Here is a 12,185-nt window from a genome sequence, read left to right as displayed (position 1 = left end):
TTCTCTCTCCCAAGCCTATGTACGTTTATTAAACATACTGTGTCCCGTTCAAAGGTTTGTTTAGTCTGAATCTGTCTTTAGTGAATATCTGTAATCATTTGACCATGGGTATGGGTAGGACCAACTCTGCATTGGTTCTTCCCTGTTCAACATGGTGGAGGTATGTTTACTGCCTCTGCGAGCCATGTTCTCACCCCAGCACCAGGGATGCAGCATGTCTATGTTGCCATTAAGCAACTTGGAGCACTCTGCTCACAAACCCCATTTAATGCAGGACCTCCTGAATGAGCCAGAGTTCTTGCTGCCAGCATGAACCAGGAAGCCGGCTCTTAAAGGAATCTCTGCCTGCCTCTAGCAAACAGAGCCCACCCGAGAAGATGCTGCTACCCAGAAATCGTGCTTAACTCTGTTCTTTTATGTCTAGAATTGCTTCCTAAGCTGTCTCAGGTTTTATGTGGATGTCGTTGGCCCATGTCAGCACTATTTTGTAAATGGAGACAGCTCGTCCATTTCCCAGCTGCCCAGACTCGAACAATCACACAGAAACTATATTAATTAAAGCACTGTTTGGCTGATGTCTCGGGCATATTTCTAGCTAACTATTACATCTTAAATTAATCCAATTTTATAATTTATCACGAGGTTTGTGGTTCTTAACCTCTTGTTTTTTGGGCAGCTACATGGCATCTGCCTCCTTCAGCAGCTACATGGTGTCTCCCTGACTCTGCCTCCTCTCTCTCTCTCTATTTCTTCCAGTCTGTCTATATTCTGCCCTGCCATAAACCAAAGCAGCTTTATTCATTAAGCAATAAAAGCAATACATATACAGAAGGACTTCCCATATCAGGGATGAGAGTATTCTGCTGATTTTTTTGAATTGGAGACAGAGCCCCTGACTTTAGTGCATTCATGATGGGCAACTGATCTGTCTCTAAGCTACATCCCCAGTTCTGGGATTTTTGTTTGTTTGTTTGTTTGTTGTTTTGAGACAGGGTGGCTCTTTGTAGCCTTGGCAGACTCTGAACCTGCAATCTTTCTGCCTCTCGAGTACTGGCTTTTCAGGCATGGGCCAGCACATCCAACAAAGTTATTGCTGGGGGAAAAGAAAAGCCAAATATCTCATCATATACCAGGAAGCCACGTCCACAGAACAAATCAAAGCTTAATTTTCTAATTCAATATAAGCTCAGATGCATTAAGAAAAGAATTCACACCATGGTGACATTAATATGAAATTCAGAAACTCAGTGATTGTAACAGAACTAGGAGATATTTAGAAATAAAAGAAAAATCATTTCAGAAACGAACACGAACCAGAAGAAAAATAACAACAAACAAAATAATACAGATTCTGGCTTAAGAGAAACATAGGGCATAAAGAGGCCAGTTTTAATTTTTCAAAAATCGAATGAAAAGAAATGATATAAGTAGAAGTCACCCATAGATAACTGATGTCACCAATGAAGTCAGGCAAAAGGGACAACACAGACATAAGAAATATAATCTATATTTAAAAACGTTCCTTAAGGAAAAATAAATATGAATCCACGTGTTGAAAAAGTGCAGCAAATAACTTAGACTATTGACCCAGAACAGCCAACACCAAAATTTCATTCCAGAGTCAGACATGATGACACACATTAAAACCTAGCACTTGGGATTCTGGGGCAAGAGGATTATAACACTAATGCAGAAGAGATTGACAGAAAAATGAGTAAGCTTTACAGAAAAAGAAAGGATTCTGTTGGGAGTCAGCAAGTAATTTAGAAGGGTTAGAAAACTAAATTATCATCAGAGTTGACAATATTTTAGAAGAAAATGGAAGAACATAGCTAAGAGACCCAAGGACTAAAATGTGAGCCCACATGACAGAACAATACTTATATTAATATTTAAAAGAGAGGAGGATATTGTTCTTATTAGTTCCTCATGAAGGATTGATTAGAGGATGCATTTCAGGTATTTAAGATGACCAGAAAGACCTCACTGTGGTGGCTGGTTGATATGGTAAAGATCAAGTTTACCTGAAGGATCAATACTAGTCAAAGTCAAAAGAGAGCATGATAGGGGCATTGTTGTGGGCGTCCCAGACAAGACAGCAATGCCCGCGGGTCAGTGAAGGGTATTTTTGTATTGTTATTCTGATCTTTTTGTATAAATAATGTACCATGAAGTAAACGAATCTGAGATATTCCATCTACGATGATCTGAGTGTTGGTGTCTCCACCAGATTTGTATGTAGACCTAGGAAGCTATACAAAATGTCCTCAAGTAGCACCATTGTGCAGTGGTTACGGCCTGAGAGGAGAGTGTTCAGTAGGAGCATTGCCCTCGTTAGAGGAGCCCAGGGAGCCTGGATCACCCTTCTACCACATGAGGGCACAGAAGGTCTTCTGTGAGCAAACAGATAGACCCTTGCCATATGCCCAAACTGTTGGCACAGCCTTCATGGACTTGTCTCCCTCCAGAAGTGTGAAAAGTAAATTTTAATTGATTACAATCTAATCATTTTAGAGTATGCTGTTATCATAATCCAAACTGATTAAAGTGCTAATCTATGATGTCCCGTTTAAGCAGGAATCTTCATAGGAAGACGAAGAGATCCAGATTTGAAAAGAGCAGTAAAACAAAAATGAAAACAAAAACCACTCACAGTCCTGAATTTTAATTAGAAATATGAATCTGATCATTTTCACTTGTAAAATTTTATCTACAACAAGTAGGCAACAGGTAAAGTCTCAGGCAGAGTAACTATCCCAGCAGTGCTAAGAATTAACATCTGGACGGTGGACTTGGAATTATATTAATAGTTCTTACTACAGAAAGCAGGACTTTTGGGAAAAAAACAGATTCGATACATGTCTGAGGTATGAAATATACAACAAACTTGAAACACCTGATATCAAAGAATCTAGAAAAAGTTATTAAGCCATGCCAAAAGGGACCAGAAACCAACTCAAAAGTAGCCCTATGATCCAAAGATGGGGCATTTGAGCTTTAAAAAGAAGCTGTTGTTGGCTGAAAACTTCAGACATAAGCCGTAGTTATGATTTTAAGAAACAAAGAATTGTTCTGCTTCTGTAGAGAAATTTCAATACTTGAAAATTAGCGTGGATAGGAAAAGCAATATTGTGCCTTTGAACTGTATCTCTTAAGTAGTCAAGTGGTAGACAGAGATGCGTCTCTTTACAGAATGTTTTCAGCCAAAGTGACTGGAATTTTAATAGCACTATTTTGCAATCCCCCAGTAAATTAATGGATTGCAGAAAGAAGGTTGGGCTGGTGCAGTTGTCTCCTGATCAAAGGACTCTTTGAGGGTTCATCTTGATTGTCCCCTTGATAGGGCTTAAAATCACCAAGGAAACAAGATCAGGTTAGCTGAAGTGGGAAGACATAGCCACCCCAGATCTTGATAGTGCCATTCCCTGATCTAAGATCTCGGACTAAATAAAGTCGAGAAAGTGAGCTGAGCCCCAGCATTCACCTCTCTCTGCTTTCTGATTGTGGACGCTGCCGTGTGATCGGCAGCCTCCTGCCGCCACGCCTCCCTGCCGTGTTGGACTGTATCCAGAGAGCCATCAACCCAAATCAACTTTTCTGGTTTAAAATCGCTTTGTTAAGCATTCCATTGGAGTAGCCAGATAAGGGATTTACATAATACTTCCCTTGCCGTTTTCAAGGAAGAAAACCTTTGTCTAATGGGGACCCCAACCTCCAGCTAGTGGGAGGGCAGCTGAACGTGTAGCCTGCCCCGGGGAAGACGGGATTCAATTGCCAGGAAGCTGCGCATCTGGGGCCTGCAGGTCTTCAAAATATAAAGCAAAGGGGATGAAGGAAAGGTGAGTATAGAGTGTGGGGTGCTCGTAAGCCATACGAATGTTTAGCGCACAAAATGCAGTGTTTGTGGACAGACTGGGGTCAATCAATTCTAAAGAAATGCACAGAGGAGATGTCTAATTTCATCAGGAGCCTACAATGCTTATGGAGTGAGGAAAGGCTTGCCACTCAGCTCAGGGAATTTGTGGGACGTCTAGAGGAGCTGGAAACCCCTGTTTCTCGATGTCATTGTTCACGGTAAGCGGGACTGCCATATTCTGTTCATTGGAGTACACATTTGTTTTGCATGGCTTTGAAACCCACTGATTTCACCTTAGATATAAAAATGAAAAGGAATCAAAGTCTGTTTAGCAAAAATAATAGTTGTCCCAAGAACAAGAACGTTCAACAGGATTCTCTCAACCCTATGGCTCAAGACAGAAAGTAGTGAGTAGGGCTGGGCTGTAGCTCAGGGGCAGAGTGCTCGCCTGGCATCCTGGACAAGGTCCTTGCAATCCCGGGTCTGCAAAGGATAGAAAAGGAGAAAACCTAAGGAAATAAAGGACCACAGGGAACAACTGAAGGCAGAAAGCATACCTCGAAATCCTAAAGCGATTCTGGCATACGTGACCTCTTTGCTCTCACGTGACCTTAACTTTTATACAGAGGAACAAATCTTTATAAAGATCCCATGACTTGCAAGTTCTAGTACTTTTGAAACTCAGGACATAAAAGTCTCCTTTTTAACGTTGGAGCTCAGTTGTAGACACTTGCCTGCCCTCCACAAAGGCCTTGATTCTATCCCCCAAGCTACTTACAAACACACATGATCCAACTAGCCAGCAGTCAGACAGACAGACAAACACCAAGACTTGGAAGGTTTATGCAGGAGGGTTTTGAGTTTCCAATTCATCTGGGTGATAGCCAAGCAACCCTGTCTCAAAGCAAAACAGATGATTTCTTGACCTTTTATAAGCTTGATGCTAATTGTTGCTGGGAAAAAAAAATAGTCTTAAATATTTAGATAGCGTCTTAGGCAAATTATCTTTGAGTGTGGGCTAAAGAAAAAAAAAGAAAGAAAAAAAAGGAGTGTCATTGGAATCCTGCCATCAGGCTGTGTGAGCATGTGTTTCCACCAGGACACACCTGCCCCGTGGTTAGGAGGGACAGATTCTAACACGCAGAATGCATGCTTCCTTGCTCCTTCCTCTGTCTCTCAATGGCGTATTGCCAGTATCATTTCAAGTGGCAAGTGACCTAGTTAGCAGAATACACTCACATTAGACAATCCAAATTAGTCACTGTTCCATCCACCCTGTCTCTCCCTCTGGTTTTCTTTCCTGCTTTTTCTTTCTTTCTTTCTTTCTTTCTTTCTTTCTTTCTTTCTTTCTTTCTCTCTCTCTCTCTCTCTCTCTCTCTCTCTCTCTCTCTCTCTCTCTCTTACCTCAACAAATTCTACTTTTTCGCTTACTTTCCTCTTTATAACCTACCCGCTTTGGTTTATTTTTCTTCTCTTCATGGTAAGCATCTCAAACATCGGCTTCCTGTAATGCGGAATGATTAATAATGAAGTTGTCATGCCGGCGGACGGAAACAGAGCGGTTGAAGGAAAATAACTGGCGTAGCGGCAGCTCCAGCTTTGATTCAATTTGTAAATTTGAAAATAGAAAATGCATTTGTAAGAGATGAATACAACTGATCTGCGAAAACCAGGAGAGTTTAGATTACTGTTTCTCTCACATTTGTGCAAAGTTTTGGGAGCTCTCAAAAAAAAAAAAATCAGCATAGTGATCTCCCAGCTTTTGTCTTCTGCGAAATTACTTGTCATGGTGTGCCTAGTGGTCACCTCCATAACTGCTTGAAAGAGTGAGGGATGGTAGTTTGAAAATGGGAATAGCAAAGGGAGCCTGCTTAGATCACGATGGAAGTTTCTTATTCAAGAGGTAGGCCGGGGGATAGTCCAGTCCTCCCACATCTGGCCACAGCTGTATGATAGCCCAGTTTCATCCTCCATGAAAACCTTTTGCAATTATGTGGAGAAAAATCTTAAATAGAATGTCCAACAGACTCATAGTGGTAGGGGACAAAGCTGGAAACAGCCTGTCCTAAACACTGTACTTAAAGTGAAAAAGTCAGTTTGCAGCCGGGCAGTGGTGGTGCACACCTTTAATCCCAGCACTCAGGAGGCAGAGACAGGTGGACCTCTTTGTAAGTCATCCTGGTCTACAAGAGCTAGTTCCAGGATAGGCTACAAAACTACAGAGAAACCCTGCCTTGAAAAACAAAACAACAACAACAACAAGTCAGTTTGCCTTGGACTGAGAGCATGAAGCAGAGTGATTTTCCTTGTTTAAGATACTTGCTGCAAATTCTGTTTTTGGTAGCTAGGAATATCCCCAATAATATGTACCTTCAAGATTCGGGTAGACATGACCGGTCAGAGCCTGTGAGTCACACCAGAGGACTGAAAACATTGAAAGGTATGAAATGATAACATTACTATTATTCCTTACCTGATTTCACAGACTTTGCTGAAGGCAGCAAGAGGTTCGTTTAATTTCAAGTAGGTGAGCATCCTAGGGTAATGTGATTAATAACATTAGCAGTGCATTAGGGGAAGGGAGAGATGGCCCAGAGCTTAAGAGCACTGGCTGACCTCCCAGAGGTCCAGGGTTTAATTTCCAGCAGTCACATGGCAACTCACAGCCATCTGTAATGAGATCTGATACCCTTTTCTTGCATGCAGGCAGAACACTGTGTACGTAATAAATACCACAAGGACATTTGCTCAACTATGTGCATAGCAACTTTATTTGTAATAGCCACAACCTGGAAGCAACCTAGGTGTCCCTCTGTTGAGGAATGGATAAATATGGAACATCTGCACAATGGAATATCACTCAGCTGTTAAAAACAATGATGTCATGAAATTTGAAGGTAAATGGATGGAACTAGAAAAAAAAATCATCCCGAGTGAGGTAACTCAGACCCAGAAAGGCAAACATGGTATGTACTCATTCATACATGGATATTAGCTATAAAGTGAAGGATAGCTATGCTATAATCCACAGACACAGAGAGATCGGGTAACAAAAGGGGGTGCAAGGGGGTGCACAGAACTTCCTGGGAAGGGGGAACGAAAGAGATTTTGTGAGTGAGCTGAGGGCAGGCAAGGATGGGAACAGGAGAAATTAGGTTGGGGTGTGAAAGAGACTACTGGAAAGAAGGGGCATCTCAGCGTCAGCGAGGGAATCTCCCAGGAATCTATAAGGATGACCTCAGCTAAGACTCCTAGCGATAGCCTATACATAGTCTAACTGGCCCTTTCCTGTGACCAGTCATGTAGAGGAAGTGGAAAACCAACTCAGCCACAATACTTTCAACCTACAGTCTGTCCTGCCCATGGGATGTGCTGTGTGACCTAGAGAGTAAGGGAGTGGCCAACCAAAGCCTGGTCTAGCCTAAAACCCATGCCAGGAGAGTAAGCCCACTCCTGGCATTAGCTGAAGCACCAGGACCCGCAGGCTGAATGATTCAGCGATCCAGGATAGACTCAAACATGATCGAAGGGGGAAATGTCAGCGTAATGATGCCTAACAATTTTCTGCTGTATTCATAGATTGGTGCCTATTGTTGTCAGAGAGGCTTCATCCAGCAAATGGCGGAAGCGGACGCAGACCCATGACCAGAACGTTAGGTGGAGCTCGGAGAATCCTGTAGAAGAAGGGGAACAGATTGTACAAACCAGAGGGGTCAAAGACACAAGAAAACACACAGAATCAAGTAACCTGGGCACACAGCAGCTCACAGAGACTGAACCGCCAACGAGGGAGCCTGCATGGGACGGACATAGGTACTCTACATGTATGTTACAGTTGTGTAGCTTGGTCTTGGATTAGGTCTTCAGATTCCTTTTGGCAGGGAGTACTGTCTGCAGGTTGAGTTTGGCAGCCTGAATTGTACTTCCATTATGGAGTCAGTTTTGCTAAGGACTGAGGACCGACTAAGCTGTGGGCTCTATTACAGAAGCATTGCTATGCTGCACAGGCATGAAATAAATGACTGTGTTCAGTATGAAATTCACTATTGAGAACATCTGGGCAGAATGGTGTAAGTTTTGCTCCCATCCTGCTACCTCCCATAAGTACGGCACCCATTGAGCCGTTTCCCATAAGTACTGGACCTACAAAACCTTCCCAGCCGTATTTATATTTCTTTAAAAGTCCTCAGTGTTTCTCTGAGGTTTACACTAACACTATACATCTTTAACTTTCCTTTTAGTTGTAATTTTAGATTAAAACTTTTTCATTAACATGCAAAAATGAGTTTCAATGGGATATTTTCATATATATATAATTATATTTTTCTTATTTCCCCGCATACTCCTTCATTTCCCTGCCCCCCTCTTTCTGTACCCATCTCCCCCAATGCTCTCCCTCTGCTCTCACCTCTCATCTATTCCATCTCTTGCTCCTTCCACTCCTCACCCTCCACACCTCCTTCTCCCATCCCATAGTCCAACTGTCTACTTCACACCATGTATATGTTTATAAAAATTTTAATCTAGATTCTGCTCATGAGAAAAAAAACCATGTTGCCTTTCTGCGTCTGAGTTGCTCCACTGAACATCCTGATCTTCAGTTTCCCCCTCTTCCTTGAATGCCATAATTTCATTCTTCATCTCTGACGAACATTCCTTCAGCCGTTCATCTGCTGATGGCCATTGAGACGGGTTTCGTATCTTGGTTATTGTGAGTAATGCAGAAATAAACACGGATGCGGTTCTCTGGCTCTGACTCAGTAGAGTTGGACCATATGGTAGCTCTGCTTTAGAATTTCTTTTGAGGATCTTCCATACTGATACCCACGGCAGCTGCATCAGTTAACACTTCAATCAGCAGTGAATAAAGGTTCATCTTCACCAGCATCTTCACCAGCATCTTCACCAGCGTCTTCACCAGCATCTTCACCGCATCTGTTGGTGTTTCTTTTCTTAAGACAGCCATTCTTGATGGGATGAGATGGAATACCAAAGCGGCTCTATTTGTAATTCTCCAATGGCTAGTGTGTTGCCTGGGGTTCTCTAAAGGAACAAGACTGAGAGAAAATAAACAAGATAAAACAAACAAAGGGGGTATTTATTAGAATGGCTTACAGGCTGTGGTCCAGCTAGTCCAACACTGGCTGTCCACCAACAGAAGAATCCAGTGGTTGCTCAGTCCCTGAGACTGGATTTCTCAGCTGGTCTTCAGTATACACTGCAATCCTGAAGAAGTTAGGTTCTAACGCCAGTGAAGGACTGAACTTACCAGCAAGGTAAGAACAAGCAGCCAAAGAGAGCTGTCCTTTATATAGGCGATCAGCAGAAGGTGTGGCCTGGATCGTAGGTGGATCTTCCCACCTCAAGTGATCTGAATTAATACTTTATAGTCTCATCTCAACAGTTCTGGATTAGAAGTGGGTTTTCCCACTTCAAGTAATCAATTAAGAAAAGATCCTTCCCAGGTGGACCAAGTCCCTTGGATTTCAGTTAATTCCAGATGTAGTCAAGCTGACAACCAAGAACAATCATCACAATCCCCCCACCTTGTGAATCTGACACACAGTCGTATCTCCTATGCCATGATTAATTTCCAAATGAAAACAATAACCAGGTCCTAATTGCACCTAACATGGCGTGACTATCCTACATACAATTGTAAACACATTACACATCTAACCAGGCCACAGTTACATCTAACATGAATTGACTATGCCTTTTACAACCACAAAGACGTAAAAATTTAGAATAGGTGACAATGTCTCTTGAGTGACCTTCTTTTACTATCTCAAACTTAAAGATGATAAACCGATGTTCTCTTAATTGATCCTGCATCATATGGTAAAGAAATAGAGGAAAGAGAACACAAACATCTACACAAATCTATTCTTAACAAAATATGACAGAAACACTCATATCGATTATATCCTTACTACTGTAGCTGGTCACGTAGCCTTAGTGGTTATTGGTAACTATCTTCCTCAACTACCCATTTCCTTCAGAGATTCGATTCTGTTTTTCTCATTCACTATGTTCCCTGGCAGAGCCAATTCTAAAAGCCTCCATTTAGCTCTCCAACCGTAAGAGCCCACACTCCACAGGCCAGGGAACCAATGAGAGAACTCTACCGACTTCTAAGTGAAGCTAGCCCAATTAAGCATTCTGGGATCGAGAAATAACCACAGGATGATTTCTGGGACCCACTGGACCTCTTGTGAGTAGGACTTGAGCCAAAACTCCATTAGCACCAGACCTCCATAAGCCTCTCCGATAACTGGATGGCCGCAATGTTTCTTGGGATCTCCCGGAATCAGCGTCAATTCAGAACCGGTATCCAATAGACTCCTGAAGGTCTGACGGTTTCCCTTCCCCCAGTGTACAGTAACTTTTCCCCTTTAGGGAAGGACTGAGGCAAGGTGAACTGTAAAACTCAGGTATTTTACCAAGGTCCTTCCTCAGGGGAACTCAGTTGGACCTTCATTTTGGGGTTCTGGGTCTGCAAACCGGCTCAAAGTCTGGAAATTGGGTCACAGACCAAAAGTCCCTATGGCCACAATCCAATGTAGGCTTTTTTTTTTTTTTCATTTGTTTGAGAATCTTTCCACATATACAGATTAAACAAAAATGTAGAAGGCTTATCTATTTCATGCCCGGAAACACCATGGTCGATTACCCAGTACCAAAGGGGCATACAAGTTGCACTATCATAAAACTTGCATGGCCTGTGCTGACCATGGCGGACGCCTCTTTGTCTGTGCTGTCCATCACGGTAACTACGGTCACTTTGCCTTTGGTGATTCAGCGCTGTCGTCTGGCCCCTGCTTACTCTGGGGCTCACGGCATCTAATTCACCCAAGTGAGCAACAGTGTCTCCGACCCCAGGTCTGGCACAAGGGAAGTGGTGACAACAAAGTTCTTCGAATGTACTGGAGCCCCCTGATCATGTTGCATCTTATAGGATTAGTGAAGGGTGTGTCTTCTGGGCCTCCCCATTGTGGAGGATTGGGTTTTACACAGCATAATCATTCTAGCATTGCAATTTCCCCTGGGCCTTAAAATCCCTTCATCATCACAGCCAAGGGCTCTCAGGCGTCTCCAACTCCTTTTCAGCGGACCATCTTCTGACAAACGCTGCAGCCAACCAGTCACGCGAACTTTTGACACTTTTTCTTTTAAAACTGTGCAAACTTCCACGTTAAACCTAGACTCCCCACTCAGAGGGCTCATCTCAATAAACACCGTGACCCGGGGTTATGTTCTTTGCACCATGATCTCTCACCCTTGAAATTCGTGCCCGCACACATTCCCCAGACTTTTGCCTGCATGAATTAGCAAAGTCATTAAACTCTTCAGTGGTGTAGTGCACTTCCTCAGGAGCCACACTTTTTATCTTCCCTCCAGCAACCTGCTTAGCCTTAAGTCTGCTTATATAGGGCCAGAGGCAGCTATTAGTGGGCCCTAAGCGACATCGGGGTATTGTTTTGCCTGTATTTCCTTCCGAGAAAGTCACCTAACCGAAGGGAGTTAGGACAAAACAAACAAAACAAAAAACAAATAAACAAACAAATAAAAAACCACCCAACTGTCTTGCAGGATACCAAAGTTATTCATAGAAACATTTGATCAAGGACAGATAGATGTGCTAGGATTCAAGTGATGATGGGTTAATTTAAAAACCACCCACTAGTAAGTTCCTTAAAAGAAAATTCTGAGCTTTGAACATCACATATAGTATACACATTTGGTTAAAGCCTCCTTTATCTAAATTGATGATAATTTATTTAGACCTTTAAGAAAAATGAAGATTTTTTTTTTTTTTAGAAAAAATGATTTATATTCATTGACTTTAGGGCTGTCAGTGGAAGACTGAAATTACGAAAAAGAAGACAGCTTTTTATTCTAGCTTTGTATGTGTGGCGAGGCAGGGAAGGGAGTGGTGGGGGGGAGGCTGAAATAAGATCTCAGGTAGCAGGGCTAGCCTTGGCCTAAGTCTCTGAGGCTCATGGTGACCTTCTGATTAACTATGTCTCACATGATGGGATTACAATCTACCACCACCACCACCACCACCACCACCACCACCACCACCACCACCACAGCCTTCTGGCCTGTTTCAGGTAGCAAATACACCAAAAAGTTTCCAGAGGCTGAGGAAGGCTTCTTCTTAACACAGAGCTATTCTAGTTATCGATATTCTGAGAACCTCTCTCTAGGAGGGAGGGAGCATTTCCCTGCAGCTGACACTGGCTTTAGGCTTTCCCTTCTCCCCATGTGGTATTTCTGGGGGGGGGGGGGGTACCAGTTTCTTGGAGTCTACTGTTGCAGTCAG

General features: G+C 42.7%; 1 long non-coding RNA gene across 1 annotated transcript; it reads left to right on the top strand.

The window, feature by feature from the left end:
• Nucleotides 1-3,292: 3,292 nt before the first annotated feature.
• On the top strand, nucleotides 3,293-8,927 carry LOC146889378 (uncharacterized). Its single transcript, XR_015000139.2, has 4 exons — nucleotides 3,293-3,839; nucleotides 3,967-6,296; nucleotides 6,563-6,753; nucleotides 7,436-8,927. It is a non-coding gene; the product is annotated as an uncharacterized LOC146889378 (long non-coding RNA).
• Nucleotides 8,928-12,185: the final 3,258 nt, after the last annotated feature.

This window comes from Myodes glareolus, chromosome 27 (genome assembly GCF_982192425.1).
Source record: "Myodes glareolus chromosome 27, mMyoGla1.1, whole genome shotgun sequence".
In the NCBI taxonomy this organism is placed as follows: Eukaryota; Metazoa; Chordata; class Mammalia; order Rodentia; family Cricetidae; genus Myodes; species Myodes glareolus.
Note: the sequence above shows the minus strand (reverse complement) of the source record. Positions and strands in the feature narration are given on the sequence as shown.